The following is a 10492-nucleotide window of genomic DNA, read 5'->3' as shown; positions in this document are numbered from 1 at the left end:
TACTTGTTGCATGATTGTAAACCTGAAACTGATGGGCCAACTGCTATCCACATGACCTAGATCTAGGTTTTAATCTGTCAAAATTACCTCACACCTGTGCTTCCAGCTACTCCAGGTACCCATTGCTGAAATGTCTGTGCTAACATATTGACTTGACCTTATCTTCATGCTGCTTTGTTAGTTCTTCACTTCGTTAGTGACTTGACCTTATGTTAAAGAGATGTATGAAGTTTACTCTAGTAACTCATTTTGTATTTTTCTCCCAGTATTGTCTTCCAGTAATCAGGACATCTGTACGTGATAGCCAAACGTTTGTTTCAAATGAAAGTTAAACAGTAGTGTATTCTCAAAAATACCTTCTACTTAACTAAGTTGTTAAGTTCGTGGAAGTGTACAACACCTCCGAGCGTGCGGCATTTATGGATTTTCTTGTGAGTAAAATGGGTTATGATTTATCAAGTATTTTTAGATTCTCAAGGGCTATCGATTGTAGCTTGGACGAGAGCATTATCCCAAGGTGCTCTCTTATCGGAGTTTTAGTCTCAAAGGGTGTGATTGAGGAAAAAATTCCTATGTGTTCCCTTTCAACAATGGTGGATTTGTACTTGTTGGAAAAATTTGTGAAACCATATGAGCCAGAAGCTCCTGAGTTAGTATTGTTATTCCAAGGTCAGTTGAGTTACCAAGAGATACTTTTGAAATGAAGGGTTTGAATAGATGTATCCGCATCGCTGGCATGTAGTCTCTCCCATTTTTGTTTAGTTGCAGCCTCTCTTTACAGTTTAGCTATATGCTTGTTTTGTTACTTTAGAATCGATATTTATGTTACTTCCCATGTATGGACTACATGAAGAGCATCTGTTATGGTGTAGTTATGTATGCTATATCGTCTGTTTGTCACAGAGGTTTGCCAGACCTTCTGTTAGTAAGTTTCCTAAGTTCGTTTAGTTGATTTATTAGACAGTAATTCTATTTGCTTTTGGAAATCGTAGACATAGATAATATTTGTCTTGTTGACTTCCGCAGATTTGTGAACAAGCAATTCTGTATCCAGAGAGGATAGTAGGATTTACCGAATGAGTTGCCTTCATTTGTAGGGTGTATTGTGCTAGTTTGTTGTTGAGTCCATTCATACCATGATCTACTATGCGCTGAAGAATCTCTAATTCTGCTGTTTGATTGGACATCTTTCATCTTTGAAGTACAATTTATTGAAACTGAATTTTTTTTCAAGTTAAGAAATAGTTGCACATGATGCATTTTCAGTGTTAGTATAGAAAATGCTCGCGCTGTAATTTGCTTATATTATGTAAGAGTTATGGTTATCAGTGAGTAAATGTTATCGGTGAGCCAGAGTTTGCCCATGTATTGAACCAGATTAAGTTATTCGAGTCATATAATAAATATATTAGTCCATGGCTAACTGGGTATGGCTTGATGGAAACATCATTTTGCCTTGAAAGTATATTTGGCCACCCAATTTCACCTATCTTTGGTATAGTTCGAAGAACAATTTTTCACAATGCTATTCTAGCTTTTCACAGTGGGGATAGATGAAGAAGAGTGAGGTAACAGTTTTTTTAAACTTGCCGCAGATGCTATGGCCAAGCATGCTCGGCATCTTATGCAAGGAGAAATTCAGCAATTCACTGGCAAGCCTGATTTCCTCAACAACATTGAAGGACAGGGTTTACCTTATTTTCGATTGAACTAACTTTCTCAAGTTTTTTTGGGATTGCACTGGCCTCTTTTTGTTGTACATGTAAAAAGTTTGTAACTATTCTTTGCAATAAAATTTTAGGAAGTTAACCTATTTTCGCGTAACTCTATCGCGAACCAATTCCACTTACTAAAGTTAGGAAGTTAACTTTAGTATCAGGACCAAAGAAAATTATTATTTTAGCGAAGTTATTAATTTATCGAGTTTAAATTTAGCTTATCCAAACTTAATTGGGATCAGAGAATTTTATTATTTTAGTGAAGTAATTAATTTATGGAAGTTATAATGTAAGTAAATAAATGGTGTTTGATTCTCCGGCCAGATTTTAAGGAAGCTGGTTCTGTGTTTCTCATGAATCAATTATTTGTCTCTTGGGAAATGAGCAAAACCGACCTTAGCTCAGTTGGTAGAGCGGAGGACTGTAGTTGTAGCAGATAATCGTTAGGTCACTGGTTCGAATCCGGTAGGTTGGAAACTTTTTTTTTTTTGGAGAATTGGCAAACCATACTTCAAATGTTCTTGATCAAACAAATAAGTTTTCAGGGGTGGTCCAGATCTCAACTTCCCAATTCCCGAATCAACTGGACCAATTTAGATTTAAATCTTTCACAGAGCAACTTGTATACCTCAAGGGTATGAAAATCTAAGGCTCAGTGAATGGTGTCAACGGATATTGAGTGTTCAGGAACATGAGTGCATTTTCAGTTTAAAGGAATAATAAGTTTTTGTGGTCGACATTCCGAATTGCGCCGTCCCACTAATGCAAAAACACGGAAAATTAATGCCTCTCAAAGTAATCATTGTTGTCTAAGGTTATGCACCTTAAGCAAAGAGGCGCAGCCAAGAGTTCCATGGCCGAATGTGATGCCCCGAGAGCAGTTAAACACAAAAATTTACATAAGGTTGTAACTTGTTGTTCGAGGATGATGAATGACAAGTAGAGAATCTGAATGTTGAACAGTGCAGTTGCCAGTTATTCTCGGCAGCTGAATGGACAATATGCTAAAAGGCTCCATATATTGGTTATTTTTTCTCCCGGAAGTCCGATACCCACTATTAACGCTATAGTGATGACCACAGACACCACCATCACTACCACAATATTACTCTTTACTTTGGGGCGGAGGCGGTGGCGGTGGCGGAGCACCAAAATCTTCACTAAGGTTTCTTGGATCCACTTTCTCGGCAGGATAGGGAGTAATGGCTAAATCCTCTAAAAACATGGCATTGTTAACACAAATTATTACAAACTTAAAACAAGAACGATTTTTTGGGGACCATGGTTTTTTTTGCGGACCATGAATTTATTTTGGGAATTTTGAAATAAATCTAAGCCACCTGTTATCCAAATATTTATTTTAATACCAAAATTACCCTTCTTGATTAATTTTGTATAATGATTAGTTGAATGATTATGTTAAGTTAATTAGTGATTAGTGAGGTTAAATTAATAAATTGTTTTTTTAATAAGAAGTATAATTATTGAGAGAGGAAACTAGAAGAAGAAGAAGAAGAAGAAAAAGAAGTGGAAAAAGATTTCATTTTAGATGGGTGAATATGAGTTGAGTGATTTGAGTGATGATAGCTCTTCCGAATCAGAATCTTCATCTTATAGAGTTCGCTAATGTCGCTTGAATTCGCCAAAACTTTCCTAAAATGATTTTTTATTAAGTAGATTTCGGTTAGGTCAAATAAGTTTGGCAACAATATCTGACGAACATGTAGTCGAATTTATCTAGAAATGCAGTTCGGATAACATTTCCGGAGACGCAGGTAGCCGAAATTTGCTTTAATATAGTTTTTGCTTTGTTCGATTATTGGATTCTAAGACAGGTAGCAAAACTTTTATTCTAGAGTGTACAGAGTAATGTTCGGTTTCCAACATAAATTTTCGACTAACGGAACTCAACACAAGAGTTCTTAGAATGAAGTTCGGTAAGGAGAAAAAATTCTCCAATAAACGGAACTCAACATATGTGTTTGCTGAGTAGGTATTTGTGGTGAAAACCGTTTCTGCTGATTTTGTTAATTTCCTGTGAGTGGGTGAGAAACTTGGTCTAAACCCTAAACAATGTACTGCACGGGAATACTTTTGATTCGAGAGATCAATCTGTACAATCCTGGCCTAAACCAAGAAATGACCGTTCCAGGCTTGCTTCGGTCACAAAGTGAAGGAGAATGGTTGGTCTTAGGGAGGGAAGCGAAGAAAGTGCTGAGACCAGAATCGTTGATTCTGGAAGTGTGGCGTTTTGTGACTTGTATCAGAAAATTGGTCTGGCTAGCTGAGTGAAAAACTATCAGGTGATTTATGGATGTGTATTGTTCTCTGACCAAAAACCTGTCGTTTGGTGAAAATAGGTGAGACCTATTTATGCAAGTCGCAATAAAACGTACCCTAGTCTCGTAGGAAGAGAAAACGGTTGAGTGGTGGAAGAAAAGAGTAACGGGTAACGCCTGGAATTGATGTTTCCATAATGAAGGATACGTTTCACCATTACTTCTTGCCATTACTAACCGCCTCGCTTTATGACACTTTCTTGTAACGGGCGTATTGCACGCAGCACGCTGTAAACCGCCAGACCAATACCCCGATGAGTATCCACCAGTTTGTGACATGTTTTGATGTCTCGAGTGTTTTCGTGGAAAATATGTAGCACTTTGCTACGTGTGGAAATTTGAAATTGAGAGTCTTGCCGCAGGTAAATAGCATGTGATGCTATTAGGCTCGTCTTGGCTGGTCTCCTAAAACTTGCCACAAGCTCGCCGGCTTGGTGGCGAACTTCGATGGCTGAGATCACATCTTATGAAATAAGGGTAGCCGTGGATTGTGGCTACCTTGTGTTGGCGCCTGAAGATGGCGCAGTGGAGTTTTGGTGCACGCCAGTAATAATGCGTCATGGATGGCATGGCTCGTTCATGCCACTGGCATGGTGGTGCAAGTGGCGCTTGGCGTAGCCATGGCCATTAAATTTAGGCGGCTGGTCATCTGAAAGTTTCCACAAGTCTATCAGCTCGGTGGCGAACTTGGATGGCTGAGATTGCATCTCATGAGGAAAGACAACCGTTTATTATGGCTACCTTTTGTCGGCGCCTGGTAACTTTTCCTAAACTAGGGTTTGGTTTGCCGAAACCCTAACTAGCGTATATGGCATGCCGTTTGGCATGTGCGCATGGCATACACATTTGGAAAGTTAGGCATGCCGATTGGCATGTGCGCCTGTCACGCGTGTTTTGGCGGGTTTGGCATGCTGCTTGGCATGTGCGTCTGGCATGCACGTTTTGGCGGGTTTGGTATGCTGCTTGGCATGTTTGCATGCTGATTGGCATGTGCGTCTGGAATGCACGTTTTGGAGGGTTTGGCATGCTGCATGGCATGTTTGGCATGCCGATTGGCATGTGCATATGGCACGCGCGCTTGGTGGGTTTGGCATGCCGATTGGCATGTGCGTGTGGCACGCGCGCTTGGTGAGTTTGGCATGCTGCTTGGCATGTTGGCGCGGGTTTTGGGAAACCAACTTAGTATGGAAACCTCTTTTAAGGCTGCGGCGGGTTTGGAGCAACCTAATTGGTCAATGAAAGTAGGGGGCCAGCCAAGCATGGGCGTGGCTCCCCTTTTAGTGCGCGTGGAGGCTTTAGAGAGACCTGATTGGTCGATCGGAAGTGGGGACGGGAAGCTAGGGCGTGGCCACACTTCCAGTGCGCTCTGGCGGATTTAATTTCCTAGTTTGGGTAAGCATAGTTTCGACCAAGGGGTATACTATGTTGCGCGGGGCGCGAAACCCTAATTTTTGCAAGTTAGTCGGGTTTATGAGTTTTTGTTGACTTATCACAATAGTTGGATAGATTTTGTATGCTGCCACAAAAATCCTTGTTTACAGAATGCAACATGCTCTCCGTCTGAGCATTTTGTGCAATGGCCTTAGCTTTGGTACTTGGAGGTTCATGCTACTCTGCTGCGAGGGAACATAAATCCGTCATGCCATACCGATGTTAAGGGTTCTGCTGGGGAACATAACACAAGAAAAGTACTCATTGGGATCCGGAATTTTTAAGTAATGCTGCTAGGAGCTTATACACTCATTAGGATCTACACTAGTGAACAATTCATCTAGGAGCTTGAGTCTTGTATTGGAAAGGTGCCGAAATTTACAGGTCATCTGGGATAGTTGCTACGTGTCTAGTCTGGATAAATTTCATGTAAATATATTGAAACGGTTCAATAGGTGTGCCAGTGGAGAGGTTGACACTCATGGCTCCGTTTCCTTACAGAGTGACGTCACATCAGATATAAGGTTTTACAATTTTAACCCTAAGCTAAAAACCACCATCAACATTAAGTCCCCTGCTTATCTCGGAACAATGGCATTGTTGCGAGGTAAGCATAAGATGTTGACGAACAAGGATAAAATCGAAACGACAATTCATGAAGAGATTGTCAGGAAGATTTGGCTAACCTTTGTCGGGAGGCCCGAGGAATCCGTGACCCTTGCATTGGTGGCTTTGCATAAATTCGTCTAGGCCATGGGTGTTGAAATTAGCGTTGCAGCTTTGGATTGCTGATCGGCAGAGGTGGCACTGCAGCCTGGTCCGCGGAACGGGCACTGGCTGGCTCAGAAGGGTAGATGTCGCTGGCTATGGAGCGGACTGCTGGCGCTGGACGTAGAGCGGACTGATGGCTGGGACGTGGACTGCTGGCAGAATTGGCTTGGGACGCATACTGATGGCGCCGACTTTGGGTTGGTGGAGATGGCTCTGCTTTGAACGGCTAAGATGGCGTCGTTGGCTTGGTCACGGAAGTGCGAAGATGGTGCGGCTTTGAACGGCTAAGATGGCGCCGTTGTCTTGGTCATGGAAGTGCGTAGATGGTGCGTCTTTGAACGAATAAGATGCGTCGTTGGCTTGGTTACGGAAGTGCGGAGATGGTGCAACTTTGAACGGATAAGATGGCGTCGTTGGCTTGGTCACGGAAGTGCGGAGATGGTGCGGCTTTGAACGACTAAGATGGCGCCGTTGGCTTGGTCACGGAAGTACGGAGATGGTGTGGCTTTGAACAACTAAGATGGCGCTGCTTTTGCTGGTGAAAATGGCGCGACTTTGAACGGATAAGATGGCGCTGTTAGCTTGGTTTGGCCGTGGCACTACTGGCTTGGCATGGAGCCGTTAGCGCTTGGCTTGGCCATGGCGCTGTCTTGGCACACGGAACTGTTGGATCGTCTTGGGACACGGAGTTGTTGGTTTGCTTGGCCGGGCGCGGGTCCGGTTGCCTCTTTCCATGCATGGACCAAAAATAAGAAACCGTCCCCTATTCGAACTCTTAAAGGTGCCATTCCTATAAAATGCGTCACCCTCCCCTTTACCTCGTATTATTGGTTTTATTTCCACATCTTGGTGCTAGTGGCAGAGCGTTAGCAATAAAGCAGACGAGCATATTCCAGATGTGTATTCTAGCGTTTCTTCTTTAGCTCGTTATATGGTGTTGGTGCAAACCCTAACAGGCATATCTTCCGTAAGTTTGTAGAAATATTTCAGTATGAATGATGCATCTTTACCAGTAGTACCACAGTAATGTTAGCCACCTCATTAATAACGACGAAAACGAATATTATGCAAAGTAGGCATGCACGGGCGGATGACTGCTATTAATTCTTTTCCCATGAAAACCTAGCTTTAGGGTTTCCCTTTTTTTTGCGGTCATGAGCATAAATTTCATGGTGGAATGCACTCTTCCCTTTTACCGAGAGCACACCTCCTGTTGCTAGACACGACTCTGGCTAAGGGCGTGTTTTCCGCGGCAAAATACGGCTTGTTGAAGCGAGCATCAGTCCCCATTCCTTCGGCTATGCGTGTTCCTTTTGGCCATGTGCGCTATGACTTGTGACCAAAATAAATTGTCCAGTGATCAAAATAGATTCTCCGCCGGTGATAAAGTAGGCTTCACGCACTCTCTCTTTTTTTTTTTTTAAAAAAAAACTTTTCTTCGTTTTGCTCAGTTATAGTTATTTGAAGGAAAAAGCAGCATAAGAATATTTTGTTAGGATGTCACCTGAAGATAGTCCCGCCACCATATCGAAAAACGTTAGCAACTCTAAACCCAACATGAGTGAAGAATTTTTTACAAGGTCCGCCACAGTTAAGAGAAACCATCCCAAATATGTGGCTATCCTTCTGGGTGGTTCAGAAAATGAAGGATACGCCCCATCGGTTCGGACAGGGCGCGTGATACGATTTTGTCTTCAGAAAAATGAGTATCCTGCTTCTCCTATTGACTTCAAGGCTTGTCAGAGTCCATTGTGCGCTTTTAAGGATTCGATGCGGTTCATGATAAGTCAAGACCGTGTGAGAGACAGTCTGACCAGGGCGCAAATCCTCGATGTAGTAAATACTTCAAATCAGGAAGGACATCGTGGGTTTGGTCGCTTTCATCTCCAGATAGCGTACGGACACTCATACGACCATATGTAGGTGGGGAAAAATGACTATTTCTTTAGAGAGTGTAGCCGTCCTGCTGAATCTTCCAATAACACGGAATCTTGAATTCACCTTGTCTGATGAAGAAGAAGAAACGCGCGTCACTCTTGTTGCTAAGTCGGCAGGGTTTGTTCGGAAAGATTACGAAACGAAGTGCTTCTACTGTTGGTGGGTGTCTAAATAGTTCTCGAAAGACTCAGAGCCGGATCAAATGAACAGTACACTCCACGTTGCGGCATTTCTGGCTCTGTGGTTATCTAGAGATATTCTTGATGACGGTTCCGGCAAGAAAGAGATAAGACATGAGCTCATCAAACTGGCTATCAAATTGGAGAAAGGTGTCGTCCTTCCTATCGGTGGTTTGTTTCTTGGATCTTTGTATACCCATCTGGATCACTTGGACGCGGATATGTATGCTTCTAACGGTTACATGAAAGTAGACTCGTATGTCCACATCACCTTCCTCCAAATGTGGTTGTGGGAGCATTTCAAAAATTATTCTCCCAAGCCGCTGGATTTACTTCCTGAATCCTATGGTGGTTCCAGGATACTCTGCTGGTTGAACAAGCGTCCAAAATTTGGATCGAATCTCGTCGACTTACTTGATAATGTATATGCAGTTAGATTTCGTCCTTGGTCTCCGGTCCATGCGTCCATAGTTCAGCCGAACACTTTTTCTTCTGTCCCAAATATGACTTTTCTTTCTGCTGGAGAGAATATGAGCGTGGGAGAAATCATATTCATGTGAAGCTGTACGCCCGGACATGTGCCATCTTTCTTCAGAGGATCTTATGAGGCAGTCCCTTATAACATTGACAGGGCTGCTCGGAATATGGGTTTTGACCAAGGGGTCCCGTTTCTTCGTCAGTCGGCGGCTCCGAAAGAATTGTTGTCAACTGCTCTTTATTCCAGTGTCCTTGCGCCGGGTAGAGGCCTCCCTTTTCAGCTCTCAGAATGGAGCCCGTCAAGGACCTCCAAATACAATGTGTTCTGGCAGGATATGTTTCTTTCCATTCATGGATTTGTGAATGACGTGGTGAAAGATTCTCGCGGCAAGCCTTCTCTTTCAACTTTAGCGGAACATCCATTGTTGAGGGAGCCTTTCCTAATCAAACAAAAGCCCCCTAGCTCGGACTCAGACAGTCCCCAGATGAGGGAGCAAAGGTCGAAGAATCGTGCGGGCGGTTTTCAGTCGGATTCAGCGACTCTCGTGACTTTCATTTATTCTAATATTCAGATATGTATCACTTTCTTGCTGAGTTAGCTGGATTGCATAAATATTTCATTCCATTACTAACGTATGTCCTCGTTCCCTACTCAGGGTATCAGCAGTGTGAACGCCTTTACCAAACTCGCAGGTGGTCAGAAGACGACGTCTCTCGAGGCGGAGGGCGGAAATGCTGAGCCTTCTGGTGAGGTTTTAAAAGAACCTACAACTACACCTGCAAGTATACAGGGTTGTTGTAGATAGGTGGAGTAAGAAAGGGTTTGTCCTCAGGGACAAGGTGGGTGCATGGTGTTGTTTTCCTAATCAATTTTCTAAAGTTTTCCTAGAGATTTCTAAATGACTGTGATATGGGAGAGGTCTAGGACATTGAATCCACCCTAACCTATGCTAAGTCATTCTTATATCAATACTCTTCTTGTCCCTGGATTAGATAACAACAAGCTTCTAGGCTTGCTGACTATCTAGATGACAGTTGAGGTTCTAGCCTGCTGTGCATCTGAGGGTGTTTATAGGAGAATCAATAAGGGTCACTAAGCTGATTCTAATCTTAGTAATATTTACTTTCTCACAAGGTAACTATCCTAATGATAAGCTACTTAGGTGAACTAATAAATCCTAAAGGATGTTATAATTGCAACTAAAGTGTCTCTCCTAATCACTAATTATCTAGTTAAAGTACAACTAGTCTAAGGATAAAACAACAAGCATTTACACATGAGTTGGAGCATGATTAACATGGTGTTTTCCTAACTACAGTGGGTTCATGATACACACTGTGAGAGTAAGATGTTAATCTACTCAATATTATATATATCCATGAATTTATAGCATAACAATAAGATTATTAATACTTGAATCAAACTCAGTAGTGAGGTAAGGGTTTCATCAACATCCTAGTGATGAACTAAAACATGCTAAACATCAATAACATGCAATGTTGGAACAAAAGAAAAGGAATAAACATCACTGTGAATTGAAGTTGGAATTACAATACAAAGTGAGAACCTAAAATTAACCTACAGACGCACTGGCTAGCCCAGGCATGCCTTATACAACAACCCAAGGTCTCAATTTAT

General features: G+C 42.3%; 1 non-coding gene across 1 annotated transcript; it reads left to right on the top strand.

The window, feature by feature from the left end:
- Positions 1-2108: 2108 nt before the first annotated feature.
- TRNAY-GUA lies at positions 2109-2193 on the top strand. The gene is given in 2 exon segments: positions 2109-2145; positions 2158-2193. It is a non-coding gene; the product is annotated as a tRNA-Tyr (tRNA).
- The last annotated feature ends 8299 nt before the right edge of the window (positions 2194-10492 follow it).

The sequence above is a fragment of the Papaver somniferum genome, unplaced genomic scaffold (assembly GCF_003573695.1).
Source record: "Papaver somniferum cultivar HN1 unplaced genomic scaffold, ASM357369v1 unplaced-scaffold_137, whole genome shotgun sequence".
NCBI lineage: Eukaryota > Viridiplantae > Streptophyta > Magnoliopsida > Ranunculales > Papaveraceae > Papaver > Papaver somniferum.
This window is presented reverse-complemented; position numbering and strand designations above follow the sequence as displayed.